General features: G+C 42.8%; 1 protein-coding gene across 23 annotated transcripts in view; it reads right to left on the reverse strand.

Moving 5' to 3' along the window:
• The window catches only part of LOC138183667 (protein muscleblind), a 401,637-nt gene that overhangs the window by 72,833 nt on the left and 310,797 nt on the right, over window positions 1-18,007 (reverse strand). For 3 of the 23 annotated variants that reach the window (XM_069120945.1, XM_069120944.1, XM_069120943.1), the window contains one exon: window positions 15,249-15,333. The exons of 19 other annotated variants lie outside the window; for them this stretch is intronic. The gene's annotated coding sequence lies outside the window, so the exon portion shown is untranslated. Of the gene's footprint in view, window positions 1-15,171; window positions 15,334-18,007 lie in introns of those variants that run through there. One more of the 23 variants, XM_069120947.1, reaches the window with a different exon arrangement.

Genomic DNA, 18,007 nt, shown 5'->3' on the forward strand with positions numbered 1-18,007 from the left:
AGAGAAGTGCCGTCGTCGTACCCTTTGCAGACAATTTCAAAGTGAAAAGGGCTGAAACGGGCATGTCTTTCGCCATTGTCTCGACGGTTTGCCTCTTCTCGCCCGCTATTATTTCGTTTTGCACGCCGCAGTAAAGGATTATTGCTTATTGAAACGATCTCTTGGATAGAGACACGCGTTCGTCGGATGACGAAAAGTTTTCCAACGAAGGATTAACAGTTTGATACAACAGACACGCGATCGTTTCAAAATGTTTCAGAAACGATGTGTCAGTTTCTATGAGTACGTCTCGTAAACCTTTCGTACTTCGCTCGCGTCCTTACAAACACCATCCATACCGATTGAATAAAAACAAGTCTACTATATCTTTCATCAATAAATAATTACGTGAATACCTATGACGTATCGTTTCGCGAAACGAAACTCTTGGTTTCACTGCGAACGAACCTCGAATTTATCGCTCGATAAAGAATAGCCAGACGATCAGTTCGTTAACCGCGATTTCCTTCTGCGAACCGAGACGTTGGTAGCGCGGAGGATCGTCGCGCGAAACATGATCTAGCAGATGCGCGTGGAACGAAAAGCGTTCGCCGAAAGAAACGGGCAAAACCGGTTAAAATCCAAGTGTTCCGTCTTTGGCGGAGGTGGACAGAAAATCGATTTGCTCGCGTGGAAATTCCAGAGCGGCTTAAGCTAATAATATTAATGGATGCCGATGCGACAATGCCATTTGCGCGGACGAGACGAACTTCCCGTCTGATGCGAATTCGTGGGGACGCGTAAGTACTCGAAGTAGATTGCGTCAAGGTGGGAAAGACATTCGGTCGCCATGGATGCGAGCTCTTCTGAAACCTGTGGGGTGGTGTACAGGAGGATCGTAGTGGAAAGGCTACCTTCCGTAAGTTTACCGTACGATCCACCCCCGTCTCTTCCAAACCCCTTTCCGTTTCCAACCCTCTTCTTTCCCTCTGTCTCCTGTTCCTTTCCATCAAACGGCGCGCGCGCCTAAGCGCGAGCTATTAGAGTAGATCCCTGCGAATTTGCACGTGGTCGAAGTCACAGCCGGTGAAGTTCTTGCGAAAGCAAATCCAGAGCAAATCGACTGCTTAATCGAGTGACGCGAAATTTGAATAAAGACTGCCGGATTCGTGGCAGATTGCGCGCCTTTATTCCGCTCGCACCCTCCCCCATCCCCATCCCCGCGGACTGGATTACATTATCATACGAAGCCGCGCGAGAACCGAAATGAATAATTTCTAATTACTGGATTTCCGTCGTGTCGCGAAGAAAGTTACGCTGCCACCGATCCGAGCTTTTTTTTAAATTATTGTTGCAAATGGGAGAGAGAAAAGTCTAAAATATCTAACAGTTCTTTCGCTATATTAGAGATTTTTTTTTATAAAAGTAAACGTTCAGAGGAAAGATATTTAAGAGTGAAATTTTAGCGAGGTCGTCAAGGATGCAGTTTCCCTACCGAGCGTAAAAATATATTCTTTACATTTACGAGAATCTGATATTTGCTGCCGTTCGCGTAGCAAGCTTAAAAGAGATTGATTATTTTTTAGCGAAGTTGCAATTGCAAGGATCGATCATTCGACAAGAAGGATGTTCGAGGGAAGAGAGTGAGTATTCGAAAATAACTTTCTGAAGACCTTTAAACATGGTAAGTTTCGGACGATCTGTACGAGCCAGAATTGAATGTCAGAGTTGGAAAGAGTCGCGAGTTTGTCGGAAGAAAACTTGGAGAATGTAACGAGTGAGTTGCGACGAAGCAGGGAAGAGGGTATTATGCAATTTAATAAAAAGTTGTACGTTTCAGTAAACACAGAAGGTGACGTGTAACAGGTAAAAAGAATCAAGAACACGGAAAGAAATTTTACTTTAAAAAACATTGTTCCGGGAATAAATAGCTGCCGGCGTTTATACTGAAATATTTCACCAATTAATAAATCTTCCTTGATTCAACGCACGAAAGCGTCGAATTATAAAAAAATACTCTATTATCTTCGAAATAAAATCAATCGACATCCATCCGAATCTAGAAATTTGTTTCTCCGAAAAGTAAACAAATCCCAATAAATCCAATTCGAATTCGCTCGAGAGAATTACAGGAATTCTCCAATATCTCTGAAACCCTATAGAAACGGAATTTCGTGAAATCCATAATTTACGGTTGCACAAGATGCGAATCGAATTAGGGTTAGCATCGAATCTCCTATTTCTCGACGCATAGCCGGTCGCAAATTTCGCTCAGCCGTTCGAATCCGAGAAAAGTCAGGTCGTGTTGGCGCGGCGAACGCAAAAGGCGTTTTCGATTCCCAAGCTGGTCCCCCTTTGATATGTGGTTAAATCGGTTTTTCTAGACCGCTATCCGCATGAAATATTCACGAAACGCGCGCGCGCCGCAACCCTTTGAGAATACCGGAACGAGCCGAGCTGAGAGTCTTGCAAAACTAATAACTTTAATGAACGCCACGGCGCGCAGCCTCTTCTTTCGCGAATGCCACGGATAAGAAAGACATTTGCATGAGGCACGTCCGCATGTGAATTCGTGGGGATGCATTCGAAGTAGATCGCGACCGAGCTAGTAGGACATCTGGTGCTCGGCTACCTCTCGCAAAAGAAATATCGTCGATCGTCTGAATTCGTCGAAATTCCGTTTTCCGTCGTATCTCGGCTTTCTTCGTTAAATAACGAGACTTTATTAGAAGCAAAAATATAAATTACAAAGTACTCGAACGCTTGTAGACACCTTTAACGAATGTACGTCGTGTTAGTTACGTCGCATTGTACGAAACATCCTGAAATATCATTAGCGACGCTAGGAGATTCGACTATTATGCTTTTATATTGGTAAAGTTTGAAACGAATCCGGAAATATACATAGCAATTACAAGATATTTAGTACAAGCGTATATTTTGCAGCAAATATATATTTGCAGTAAATATCTTGTAATTTCCACATACATTTCCAGCGTGGCTTCAAACTTGCCCGATATAATCATGACAATCGTATCTCGTTACAATGCTAATGAAATTTCAGAATGTTTTCTGTAACACGTACAATTTGGACATGAAGGTATTTTGTGATCAGCGTTGAAATATCTTCGCAAGCTGGTATATGGGTACGATATTTTTCAACGTTTCTCGTAATATAATCTTTCTAAAACGCGGAATACAGAATCTGAACGAAGATAGAGAAAAACGGACGAAGATCGTTTGAAATTTATTTTGGTTTGCCCTTCCGCTAAGAATTTTGTATACGATGCGCCGACGCGCATGTAAAACGCAAAAACTAAACTTGGCGCAACGAACGCTGTCTAAAATTCCGTTTGCGTATTCTGAAGGCGAATTAACTTCGCCAGAGATACTTACTCGAGGTAATCTTGGACTGCTCGAGCTATCGCGTTTTTATCCGCGTCCGTAGTTCGAATTATTCCGGTTTAAGAGAAACAAGGAATTTATAAAACCACGCTCGAACCATTCTAAACCATAATCTCCATTTTCTTCGCATTCTGCATTTAAGACGTTACTTACCATCGGTCTAACCGATTCTAGCCACATCCAGTCTAAATTCTACAAACTATAAATATTTAAAATCCACTCGTATTTCGCAACACGCGTGGAAATCTCCGTGCAGTTCGCCAAAAATGTAGAACTAAACATTGTTATTGCGTATTAGCTTTGAAAAGTCAATTTCTTCGTGCTATCACCTTCTACAACATATAGCTAAAGTAATACTAATAACAGAATAATGTTGATTCTCTCGTCGTTGGTTTTCCGATTGAAAGAAAATAATGTAAAAGATGTAGCATAAAAGACTCATAAATCTTAGATGCTTTCAAATGCCATGGAAGATTCTGCGGATAAAAGCAAGATTCTGAGAAAGAAGCAAAGATATCCGAGAGGTATCATGCACAAAACAAAATGGTTGTATATCGTGGTGCTTTGTTCGCTGGAGAGCGTTCCGAAGAGAGATTTCCTTCCTTTCTATCGTCATCTCTGGTTCCTATCGCTTCGAAAGTCTACCAGTCTAGTCTACTTTTATCAGAACGAAGGGAAGAGAGAGAAAGAGAAGGGGAGGCTGAGGGAGAGAGTAGGAGAGAGTTTGTTACGGTCGCATGTGAATTCTGGAGAAGGCATTTGAAGTTGATTGCGTCGAGGTGGCAGGACATCTGGTCCTTTATATACATTGAACGTTTGCATCGACTGAAATTCCTCGAAGGGGAGCCAAGCAGAAAAGACGAGTTCGCCTCGGCTTAAAATGCCTCCATTTTCAACGGACATAGATCCGCGCAGATGTTCCTCGCGAGATTACACGAGTCGGCCTTGATTCCCTTCTTTAGTTTCTTCCAACAAGAAAAAGTATACCACCTTTCCTCTGCCGGGCCCGCCAAGTGATTGAATAAACCTGAGATACGAGATACGCCGAGCGATACAGAAGAGTTTTGCTTGATTTCTCGAGTCGCGAAAGAGGAGCGGAAACTTCTCTCGAATGGGATTTAATTTACGAAACGATCGAGTAAATGCAAAATTTTCTTCAATTTGATATTCACTTTGCGATATCCACGAAGAAACACGAAAGGACGATATTTGCGACAGAAACAAAAATTATCGAACGAAACGAACGGTTACTACGAAACGCATAGCTGGCATATCTTTGTTAAAATAAATTAGATGCGAGTCGTTTTATCGGTAATATTACCGCGAAAATTCGAAATTTAGTAGGAAGAATCGAGGGATAAATTTCGATTAAGAGACCAAGGATCCTAAATCGTTCGTTCGAATACCATACCGCTGTAACCCCAGCAACTACACGCCCAAAGAAGACGCTTCTCAAAACTCTAGCGATCAAGATCTTTCAAGGATCCTTAAATCTCAAGCTTCGCCCTCGTTCTTGTTCGTGACAGTATGACAAGTGCCACGTGTGCTCGCGCGTGCACCAGTGGCGCAAGGGCGAGCGCGTAATCAGTATTAAACAGGGGCAATAATTTCTCCTCTGGTCTCGCTTATTATCGCGGTACTCGGTGCCCGATTGTCAAGAAGAATAACGAGCTTCCCCGGCGGCCAACGGCGACTGAGCAAGAGGAACGGAGAAAGCGATAGACAGGGACAGACGAGGGAGGTGGTCAGTTTCCGCGAGCGGTCGTTTCACGGAAGCCCGACGTCACTCGTCCCTGTGGAACCGAGACTTCTTTCAATGAATGTTAAATTGCCTTCGCGTTATAGCCATTTCCATTTGGAGGCAGCAACGGCTACGGCCAGCCGCGGAGGACTTTACCGGTGGCTGCGGCACACACACAGATGTCAACCGGACTTGTCGCCGGTTAGTTAACGTATAGCGCCGTCACATGCAACCTACCGACGTCTCTGCAACATGTAAATTTTCTGCGGCGACGTACGCGTAACTTTAACTGCCGGAGACTACGGAACACGAGGATGGATGCGACTTTATGGCGCGATCGGGTGCGGATATTAGAGGCCAACTCCTCGCCTTCTAATAGAAACTTTCAATGGAAGCAAAGTCGACCGTTTCTAACGCCCGAAGATCAGGCTTTGACTTTACGGGAAAAGTTTGGTCGCTCCCTGACGAGCATTTCATTTAACCTACCAAGGACCACGCAGCCAAGTGACGTGCAAAAGTTTGCCAAATGTAACGTTATTAAACAGGGATAAATAAAATAAGTTGATGTTTTGCCAAGGTATAAAATATGCATTGGAACAATACCATCGTTGGACAATAGATACGTTGTACAAGTCCACCTCAGAAATCGGAAGCACAAGGACAAATTTTATAATTTGAAAAGAGAGTATTTCAGATGTTACAAAATATACGCAAAGATAGATGCACGGTATAGAAATAAAATATGTATAATACGTTAATGAGGCGCGTACAAAATCGTTTTCGGATTATACGCCTGTAACTCGTTTCTGTCCATTCACCACTAAATAACCCTAACACACAGACCAGTGAAAACATTTGCCAACGGCTGCTTCCGTTTATTACGTATTTTAACAACAGCTATTGCTTTTTATTTGCACGCGATGGTTTTATGGGCGGATCGATGTTTTCAAAAAATTTAACAACTCGATTAACGTCTGTAACGCGTTACGATACATACGCGTTTATATGACACCGATAAAAAATGGTTAGGAAATATACCGCGTGTTATATAAAGCATCGGATTAGTATAAAAATATATGTCGCCTATTCCGAAAGCGTGCAAAGTTATTTGCCCACTTTCAAAAATTAAATTTTAGCTGTCGAATATAACGATTTATAAAAAAAAAAAATCGTATTGAAAATATTATCGAGTACTTTCGATTATTTCGTTTCATTAGCTCCAACTGGTGTTGAAACTTAGTTATATCGCTTCGACCAGTTAAGAACGAACGTTTCAAACCGCGGTAAAATAAAATCAAGTTTTGAAAATTCTCTAGGAGAAAATAAGTACAAAGTAAAGAGGACGCAAGTTTAAGACGCAAGAACAGCGATGCTTCCTAGCGAAGTTACGCCAAACGTTATCGCGATAAACAGCAAGCGTCGATCTCCCACCTTCGAAACACCGTCTGAAATTTGTCGTCATCTTCCGTGTACATTTCGTAGCAGGGAAAGCAGATTTAAAAGCGCACTCCGCAAATTTCGTGCTCTCGAGTACGCGAATACCTCAAGGGGATTATGAAAGGTGATACCAAGGCAAGATTTTAAAGTGCAGGATACACTTACGTCTCTGGACTTCGCTCGGGGATGAAACTACCGCAGATTAGGAGTGCAAAGAGGGTGCCGGGGGGAAGGCAGCGAGAGAAAGAGAGAAAGAGAGAGAGAGAGAGAGAGAGAGAGAGAAAGAGAGGGAGAGCAACAGGTTGCAAGCAGAATTTGCTGATGTCAACTCGGAGAAGACAGCAGCAGAGAGTAGCTCAAGGCGATCTGTATCGATCCCCTTATGAGTGCTTAAATTACAAGCGTATCCTTCCGATTCTTCTGCTTTTTACACTTCTCTGCTACTCTTCTCTGTTTTCTCTCACCTTTTTTCTCCTCGCGTTTTTTCGTATCGTGTTTGAGGCGTGTTTGGTATTTCGTTGATAACAGGGACAAAGAAGGGATAGGAAGAAAATTAAACAAAAACACGCTTTTGCTTTCAGCGTTTTGTGGTTGACACGGCTTGTTGCGCAGCGAATTCATCGAGAATCTTTCCATTTCGTGGCTAAAATTGAAGCGCGACTTTCTCTCCTATAAATGGATTTCTGATTGACCGTCTCAGAAATAAATGACCACTATGTGCAATTATCGATATCATTCTTTATTTTGTTTCGGTGGGCTTGTGTAATGTACTGCAAAGGTATAAAAATATATACATCCTTTTCAATTGTTAAAATGTTTCATAACCTACTTCCTTCTTTTACGATGCAAATAGTTCGTCTTCCACCGTATTTCAATTAATGCCGAAAAAAGGAGTGTTCTCGAAAGCTTGTAATTACATCTATAGAAGTGAAAAATATATTAAATCAAAATCGAAGGGCAATAAGTTCCTTTGCCATCGAATCGTGCTTTTCAAGCACTTTTGCGCTCGATTACACGGAATCCGAGCGTTGTTCGATCTCTTTGTACGAACCCCTGTACCAGCTAGCAAAAAGAAAATTTACCTTTACGCGCTAGAACACGCCAGAAATCTACCCCTCTGAGCCAGACTAGCTACTCTCTCGAAACTGCTCGGCGACTCATGTTTCAAATTTAAATTTATTCGATATACCGGAGTCTGTCTCTTCTCAGCCGAAGATTAAGTCGGCTAGAAGCTAAAAATCGTAAAAGCCAATCGACCTCTTTGAATATATCGCGATAGCTTTGGCTATCTTTTTATTCCAAAGTCAAGAAGACTATATTCCGAATATCGTACGGATTAACTAAGTAGATTTTGTATATCTATTCTAACAAGAGATGGCTGTATCTTTTATGGATTCTCCTCTCATCTTTATTGCCGTAGAATATACGCTAATATGGGAACGATGAAATTTTAATAGATTTACGAATCAAAGTTGATTGGACAGAAGTCGATTTCGTGAAAACGATCCGAAAAAACATATCGTTCCCGACTGTATCGTGTACAGTTAACAAAGGAATATCGACTAACGTTTTTCTCTAAGGTGAATAGATTAAACGAGTAACTAACCTCAAAAGCAGCTAACTCCGCAGAACTTGTTCGAATCATTCCATAATACGCTTCACGAGAGAGACTTGACGAATTCGACCGAATTTAACGAGCGAATTAATTTGTTTAAACGCGTGGTAGAAACAGGGGTCGAGCGGTGGGGGTTTGAGAGAGGAGATTGAGAGAAGGAGGGGGCTAGTTAATAAAACGGTAGAGAGCGGTCTCGTGGAAATTGCGGCGCAATTTCCACGATTTGTCGCAAACAATGGTCAGGCCAGCGAGAGGTTAATTACGTAAACAGTGTGTGCTCCTCCGGTATTTTTGTAGTGTTGAATTAACGCGGGGCAGCGGAAAGTAACGCGACGGAAAAATAACACGACTCATTTGCACGCTCGCGTATACGTGATCATCTCCCAAACGATTTCCGCAACGTAGGGTATAATAATTCGATTCAATTATATCGTTCTCGCGACCACTCGTCTCGTTTGGTAAAATCAGGCGAATTCATTTGACCGAAGGTCATTAAACCGAAACTGCCTGGCGTGCTCTCGCGTTTCCATTAAAACTCGCCGTTGCGTCGATCTCGCGGATTTATCGTGGAAGGTAAACTCTCTCGCGGAACTCGAGGTTCAATTAATGAAGATAGCCGGCTCGTGTTATCGGGAATAAACCGACTGTGATAACGAGTCACCCGAGTGACTAACAGACGGAGGACGGAGAAGGATAAAACGAACGGAAGCAAGTAGACAGAAAGAGACGGAACGAAAGCGGACTTACGTTCGATAGGAGAGGCAGGATCTTGAAACGTTCGGTTGATTCAAATTTCTTTTCTCTTTTTTTAAACGAAATTTTTTCAAAGAAATAGTCTCGGAAAAGAGAGAGAGAGAGAGAGAGAGAGAGAGCTCTTCCCATCTGAATTATAGTAGAAGAATAAAAGTAACTGTGCGAGCGGTACGCGTGCCTGCCTCGTAACTTATGAATTCCACGTAATTACGTGGCCAAACAGGGGCAGCAGCTGGGCTCGGATTTTCTCCTGCGAAACACAGACACGCTGACTCGTGGTTAAAGAGAAGGTTACCCGTAGGAAGAAACAGCCGGAAAAACCGAGCAAAACGATACGAGGAAGCAGTGGGATGGGGAACGTGTCTAGAGAGACGAAAAGGAGCAAGTTTGAAGAAGAGGGGTCGCGACAAAGACAGCGGGCGGACGAAGAGGAGGAAAAGACGGAGGGGAGAGGATTGGTGGATTTACTCGGTTAGCGAGGAGAACGTTGGACGAAAAGAGGGTTCAAACTACCTCGGTTCATTTCCATAAATACTACCGTACTGTCCTACGTGGACTGTCTACTGGCAGAAGGGGTGGCCACCCCCGGTGCTTCCCGTGTCAGACGACGAACAACAACGGAAACAAATGCTGGAAGTACCGGTGGAGAGCGCCGTGCTCGCGGAATTTGCCTATCAGCTATTTCTTGCCGTTTTTTCACGACCACGATTTTCAGAGTGGCAAGGAGAGAGTAGCGTGTTAGTAAATTCCGGCAGCTGGATCAATGAGTCGCGCGCGATAGGAAAAACAACGTTCGCTCGATTATTCATAGGGATCGACCGAGGTGAAATAGTATCGAGAAGTGGGCACGGTGATGGGGATCGATATCGAGCGAAGACCTTGCAATTATTAAGCTCGATTCGTCGCAGTTCAGCTACAAACTATTTTTCTGGTAGAGGCTTTCTCCTTATGACCAGCTAACATTTTAATTTCATTCCTCTCTGATTTCTGATTAGCAAGGTATTTTAAGGGTTTTCAATAGTTTGTTTTTGGTTGCCGCGGATTTTTACAGACGAAATTGGGAAATAATTTTAAATTATGGGAATATAAATCGTTCTAGCGTTTGTAACGCAGATCCCTGTATTCCTTATGAAATTAATTTACGTATATCCCTTAGCATTAGAAAGGTTACGCTTCATATTTTCGGTTGTTGTATCGTTTACCATTTGAACTTTACGATTGTCGCGAGCCATCCCGGAAGACGTAATGCGACAGATCAGACTTTATCGTTGGCCAGGCGGCCATGCCGCGTGCCGCGACAGCGCAACATGGCCGATAGAGAGGAACACAAAATGAGAAGGGAGAGGCGAAATGGATGCGAGCAGAGATCGAGGTGGAAAAGAACCGCCCGTTAAATTATCCTTCCCGCAATTATCGCGTCCCATCTCCACTCCACCGCGCTCTTCATATTCCTCTCTGATGTTTCCCTTCCGCTCTATTACGTGTTCTCCTTCGTATCTTTTTGTTCGTCCGTTGTTTCGTTTTCAAGTATCTCGAACCAAGCGAAGAACTCATGGCGAATCAGAGACCGTAATATTGTGTAATATACGTACAATTTTCAGAGTTTGTTTCACTTGTCAACCTCAGACTGCGTTCTTCGCGCGGTGAATATTTTTTCAGTCAATTGTAGCAAAGTTTGTAAGATATCGAAGAAGTCAGGTTTCACGATCCAAGGAAAATCATTGTTTCGCGTTAATTTTATGCCAAAAGCTGTAAAGCTTGTACAGATAACATATATTCGTGTTACAAAGTCGTTCTTTTAATTTTTATCCATCTTATGATATTTCACGGCATCTCAAAATTCTAAAACTAAAAAATCTGAATTAGGAAAAACAACTAACAAGTTCGTTGTTTCTATCAAGTTTCTATGTCAAGAAGTATACGAATTTCGAGTGGATACATAAAGAAGATTGAATCTTGGCGGAAGGGAGGAGGATGGTAATTTTAACACAGTTTCCACGAGACTGCAGCAATTTATAGGACTTCTGTAACGGCAGGTGCTTTCGAAGTTTTGAAATCTCGTAGGTCTTCCCACCGAAGTGATCGTATTACTCTCGTACGTACATACCCCTGCTTCAATTTTGATCTTGCCAACGAGATAGCAGTTCCTATCACTTTGCATAACCATGTTGGAAAACTGAAAATACAATCTTTTCCTATCCTCGATTGACTATCGCCTTTTTTCGTTTACTCGCTTCAAAGTAACAGCAAGAGTATGGATTTTTCGTGGTCGGACGACTGTTTTAAAATACCCAGACGAAAAAGAAAGAATTCCATACTTAAAAATCCACTTACTCCTGCAAGTTCGATCATAGATGCAATCACATCGGATCTCTATCGAAAGGAAGAAACGCAATTTTACAAAGTATAACGCGATTCTACGGGTTGTAAGGGTGATAGATGTGTGGAGCGCGTGACGAGACAAAGACGGATAACCCGGACCCTGATCTTTCACTTTCTTTGATTTCAAGTAGTCGACGAGAATCGCGAGAGCAACTCATCTTCGCCGCATCCAATTTGCCCCGAGTGACTTCCAATTACGCAGTATCGAGGAATGAAATTCGGGTGAAGGTTGAGATCGTTTGTCATGCGCTCCGTTCTATTCGCCACTCGTCTATGAATATTTACGAGGACCTGACGGACAACCTGCGGAAGATTCTTCGCTGCGAGATGTTTTCGCCCGAAAAAGATGAACGCTCGAACCCTCGTTCAACCAACCTTGATATCGGCTTCCAAAGAAAATTAGTAACGTATCTGTCAGTTTAATTCTTTGACAAGTTTGACAACGAAAGGTCTGTGGAGGAATGGAACTTCTTATTTATTGGTAGTATCGCAATCTTGGCTTCTCTTGGAGTGCTATTCCATACTTGTGGTATTAAACGCAATATGACACATTTAGGAAAATAATGTACGGCATCTAATTTCAACTTTTTCAAGAAAATTTGTCGGAAAATACGAATGATGCAGCTCTTAATTTGCAAAATGAGAGTCTCTTGTAGAGACCAACGTGCGTATAACGTAATTTCTCTCAGCAAAATATACTCTTTCCTCCCTTGCTAAGAACGCTAATACTTTTCTAAGAGAATATACCGTAATAGTAGTTAGTTTTGTGTAAAAACGTGACATTACAATTTTATTATATATCTACAAAGGGCAGTGTAATAAAATTCTATTTTGAAAAGGTCGTCTCTCCTCTCGAGAAACTCATTGATTTTATGAAAACTGAACGATACCCTTTGGCATTAAAGAGAACGTTCTGTTTGCTTCGTGAAAACAATCGTACTCTTCGTTTTATATAGTACTTGGCATATTCAGTATGTTTATACTTTACGGAAGCTTGTAACCTCTCTGTTGAAAATTCGAACGTTCTATGGAAAGCTAGGTACGAGCATATTATTTCATGCATTGGCCATCTAAATGCACAAGCGCTCGCATTTTGTTTTACGTAATCATATACTTTGACTTAAAGATCGGGCTCCACCTACGACAACGGCAGAGGAACTAGGGAAATTCTCGACTTTCTCTGTTTTAAAAACTGTCTGATCTGCCGAAGAAGCGCGCATAAGACGAGAGACGAAGAGAAAGAAAGAGAGATTCCCAGTTGGTCGACGGATCGGATCGCGTTTCGTGGCTGAATTCGAATCCGAACTACCAAGGGAAAACCGTATAACTTCCTAATAAAGTATTTAGCCGACGGATGGAAGCGCGATCTAGCCCGCTAAAGGGGCGGCTGCGGGGTTACGGTTTCGGAAGCGTAGGAGAGGGAGTTTCAGTTTCCGGGTGATCTGTGGCTCCCTCGTCGTGAGAATCGATGCTGCCAGCCGGCCAATAACCATACATCGTACGACTATCACACCCCTGGGGTATATACCAACGCACACCACCGTGTCCTCGCTCTCTTTCTCTCCTTACAACCTTCGGATGGTCGTGGACGCGCGGCCTCGACGTTTCCGGTACCTACGCCCGCCTCATCTAGCCGTCTTATTACGAATAGCGAGCCTTACCTCGCCTCCTTCTCACATGGAAAAATCGACCGAGATTCCAGTCGCTGCTCCACGTCTTCCCTTGTGTAGGATTCGGCAGAGAGCGAATGTCACGTGGCTTTCGATGGCCTGTTATTAGTGGGATCTCGATGGCGCGTGATTGGGAAACGAAAGTACCGATTTTATCTGGATGTGGTTCGTCGAGTGATCGATTCTGTCGTTTCGTTGTCTTTCGAACGATAGAGAGGACACGCGGTTAGCAGGCAAAGGAGTACCTTGTCTGGGATACTTTAAGCAATTGATCCTAGGTTGCTTCGTATTGACAGCAAAGATATCGTCAACAAAAGCTTATCTTACGTAATAACTCAAACCGTTTTCATACCTAAATCAAGTATTCTAAAACCATCGACGACGAATCTGACGATTTTACAAGAAAAAAAATCCATTTCTATGAAATTGATCTACGATGCACCAGAAACTGCAGGATACTTTCAAAAGCTTCTCTCAAAATGGTATCAATTTTCTTCAGCACGGTAGACAAGATCCTACCTCCATATCCGGCAAGATAAAGAGACGTAGTTTGGCGCTGTGCGGGCTCTGGGCCAGCTAATGTGTCCGCGTAATGTTCGGGGACCAGTCCAATTTCGGCGAAATCTAATCTAATATCATAGAGCGTAATACCAGGAGGATACGGGGTCAATTGCGCGGCAATACCTCCGTCGTGTACCGAGTTTATCAACCTTCTCGTGTTTGCGGATCCGTAAGTAACGCTAGAAGCCTGGCATATATACCGAACGAAAGGACACGAATAGGAGACTAAGTGCCAGTCTGTGTGTAAATTCGTGTGTGTGCGCGCGCGTGTGCGAGGGAGAGAGAAATCCGTCCACGTGCATTGGCAATAACGACGATAGACAAGGGAACACACGAAGCGTCAACACGAAGTTTGCCAACGACCGATTCGATCCATCGGCTTCCATGGCTCCAATCGATCTTGATCGCCTAATTGTCCATGCCTCGAATCGTTCTGGAACGTCTTAGACCGTGCAAGTTGGAGACAATCTCCGTTCGACCGACTCGAAAGAGCCTTTGTCTATCGTCCCGCTGCCCGACCGATCGATTCCCAAGCGACTTCGCTGTTTCCCAGTCTTCCTACTCTCTACCTTCCTCCTCTTCCATCGGCTTCCTCCTTTAAATTCAATCTCGCGTAATCACGTAGCCGTGCGTGAAGCGTATTCCTCGGCATTCGCGAGCTCGAAAATACCAGGCCGCGGAATTGGTATGCGGTAAACGAGCGACATCGCCGTCCGTTCTTCGTACACGCTACACTGGGTCATTGAAGAGGCGATGCGATTTTGGTATAGCGCAGGTTTACAAGGTGGTTACGAGCCGGTATATGGGGAAGATGGCCTAAGCTAGGGGTGGAGAAAAACGAAGAACGTAACGGGGCGTATCAGGATAAGTTTGGAGCAGAGATAGACGGCTGGTTGTCGTAAGAAATTAATGACACGAGACTATAAGTTACTACCAACGGAACGACGATCGCCGACGTATTATTTTAGATCTTTTCTTTAACTTAGTCCAAAGGCCAAAGTATCTCAGTATCGTTGGCAAAAGTTGAAATTGTTTTTCAACGGAGAAAGATTCTGTCAAACGTTTAACGAGATAAAATCACATCGAAACGCGAGCAGTGAAGTATATTATGGATAATAATAGCAACGTGTTACGCTAATTATTAGAAGCATGTAATTCGCGTATAACATAAACGAAGAAAAGAATTGGCGACCTGTACTCGCGAATAAATCGCTTCTATTATTTAAAAGGCCCGCGTCGCTGGTGAGACAATTTAATATCCAAATGTTCCGAATTGTTGATAATTAACGAAACAGCGAAGCTGAGCAGTAATAACATTGTCGATAGTTGTGCTCTATTGGCAAAGATGTACACGAGGCCATCGAGTATCGATTCGTTCTATTGGTACTTGAATAGAACTGCAATACATAGTTACCGGTTCGGCATAGGGGGCGTAGGGACATAATTCGAGTAGTAATTTAAGCACGTTGAATTCGAAATGGTCGTTACAATACGCCGCGAATGCAGTTTAATCAAATATGTGTTTACCTGGCAAATAATCTAGTGTGTAATTACTAATTACTCGTAGAGATATTATACGAGATACATTACGAATCGGCTGGATATTCGTATTTAACTACAACACTCACCGTTGCGGGTGTAACGATCGATGCTCAGTTAATTATGGTGTTTTACTGCTAAATTTCTTATGTGCAATCTTTGTTACCTCGTTTAAATTACTCGCGTTCTTCGTGCCGCCAGAAACCACCGAATGTCATCCCAAGAAAAGGAAGTTGTATTTGGACACTTACCTGAAACAAAAAAACGAAATGTACTTAGTTAAAGAGAAACGGTTATGTTAAATTAATTTTTATCGCGCAATGATCATTAAACGCGTTGCTGATAAAAATATCTGTATATACATCCTCGATTTCATATCCGCTTCACGTTAGAGAATATTCTGATAGCAACGATAAAACATTTTATAGCGAGTGATGTATTTATCGTTGCTCGCGTGTATATTATTATTTATTGCTTATCAGCGTCATTCATATTCACGAACATAGTTATCGATAGTAATAATAATGATACAAAACGTAAGGGACGAGGAAAGAATACACGAACGAGAACGTAAAAGTACCTATTCGTTAATCGATACTGCTTGAATCGAGAGTGAGCAACGACTATCGTACCGCTTGTGTTACTACTTAAAATTTGTGTCCCAATAAGATCGTGACTATAACAATTTAGACAACAAACAACAAACAACAGTAGATGTATACGAATTTGAACGCGTTATAAAAGTTGTGCAACGCGAAGTTCAGGTTCGTTCCATCCACGCAGTGATTCAAATAATCATAAACAAGAGACGTATGAAATTATCTGGCAACAAGATTAAAAATAGCGTAATACAAAGCGGCAACTTTCCACGAATTCATTCGAATAGCCTCGCGCGAAGCATACTAGGTGCAACTACGGTTGGCCCATAAAGAGCTAAAAAACACGGCTAACATAATATAAAGCGAAGCGTTCTCGGTGGACTTCATCAAAGATTCAGCCGGTTACACAAAGGGCTACCGGCTGAGTCCGAAAATTTTCAAGCTGCTGTTCTCGCGAGCGTTATTAAATGAAAATTGCTCGGGTGTAACAAGAGCCGCAGGTAAATTCCGTAAGTCAGAGCCGACAACACTCTGAATAGAATTTTCCAGAAATTATGTAATTTCACCTGCCTTTTGGATACAAATATTGTACGAAAAATGCAAATTGATAACGCTTCTATGTCCAACGATATAAAGGATGCTTCACGATTAACTAATAGAAATCGTCAAGATTAAAACGATGTGACCTACATACATATTTTTAGTAATAACGTTTTCAAGATATACGTTGCACTAAATAAAACGTATATTCTGGTTCGCTGTCCGTTTAAGTTTGAAACAAATTTTGTCATAGGGCACGATGTACGATATCCGAGAGGGAGACGGTAACAGATATTCGCACGGTGCTATATGCGAACACGCGTTTACATTTTATCCATATTACGACAGTGCAATCGAGAAGAGAGACCAGAGCGCGTTAAACCGTAACGTTCAGCGGCGAGCATTTTGGTTCCTCGAAACGAGTCGAGATGTCTGTTTAACGCGTGACGTAATATCCTGGAAAGTTGTATAAAAGAACCACGTATGTAGCAAAGGTTAACACACTCCAGGGATTTTCCCTGGTTTTCACGGCACGTTAACAGATCGCATAAAGATTACTAATGGAATCCATACGAGCGTATAAAAGTTGTTCGTCAGTGGTTGTCCGACTATCCAGGTAGTCAACTAACCTTTGCGGAAACGTGGTCTCGGGAAAAGGTTTGAGGGGAAGCACGGTACATTAGCGAGTTAGCACGTATACAAGGCTACCACGTCAGAAATACAGAGTCGGAATGCATTTTCACCGAATAGGAACGCGGAGCAGCGAGAACCTGGCTGATTGGAGAAAGCCCACGGGAGTCGTTTCGTCGTCGAGTCTTCGCCTCGGTCTTTTTAGATTCTTATTCCACGTATCCCCCTAGCCAACCGTCCTCTACCACCCCTGTCTTTCTTCCTCTTATCCTCTCGTTTTCGCGTACCGTTCACCAGACCACCGGGATCGTTTTACGCGCCAGCTACACGTTTACATACGATTCGGCCGTGTGTAAATGGTAGACGCGAGCTCGGTACAACCAACCGGGTACGCTTTTCGTTCGCGCAAGACCTGCTGAAAATTTTACGCCGTTCCCAGAACGAAGGAACTACTTGGGACTCTTCTCTGTCTTTCTTAGCCGGAGAAATGGCAAGAGGAAGAACTTCGAGACAGCGATGGGAAAAGTAAGAAAGAGAGAAGAAACGTGTCTACGTACGATCGTGTACGTGTGTACGTGTGCGAGAGTACGACTGTGCGAGGTCCGTTCGAATTCCGCGTCTGCGACGTTTTAATAAATTAAGAAACCTTCGGCCGCTTCTCTCCAGCCGGATGGCTGAACCGGGAATCGTTTACGACGCGCTTTCGGAATGAATTCGTTATTTTTCTCGTGCAGAATTCTCCGGTTGACCGTTCCAGTCCCGCCTCGTCCGCGGGCCTTCGTGCTAGCCGGCTAAATTTTACATCGGTCGGTTTATCCGTAGTTTCGTCAATTTTTTAGCATCTTGCGCTCGAGTAAACTGAATTTCTAGTAGCACGGTAGTAAAGGTACGGGGAAAATGTACATCTCTGGTATCGAACGAGAAATGCTTCGGGGGAAGAACAAAGGAAGAACGAGGCGCAAGCTGCTTTTAACGCTTAAATACCAAAATTCTCGATATGATCAATTTGTAATTTTTCGTACAAATTGTGTAATTTTTCATATTATATATATATGTATATTTGTTCGTAGATCTAACGTTTCAATTTTTTATACAAACATCGTACTTTATTCGCCGTAATTCTAGTCGTAATAGGTTGCTCGAGCGAGGAGTTATT

This window comes from Bombus flavifrons, chromosome 9, assembly GCF_040668555.2.
Source record: "Bombus flavifrons isolate JBK064 chromosome 9, iyBomFlav1_principal, whole genome shotgun sequence".
NCBI lineage: Eukaryota > Metazoa > Arthropoda > Insecta > Hymenoptera > Apidae > Bombus > Bombus flavifrons.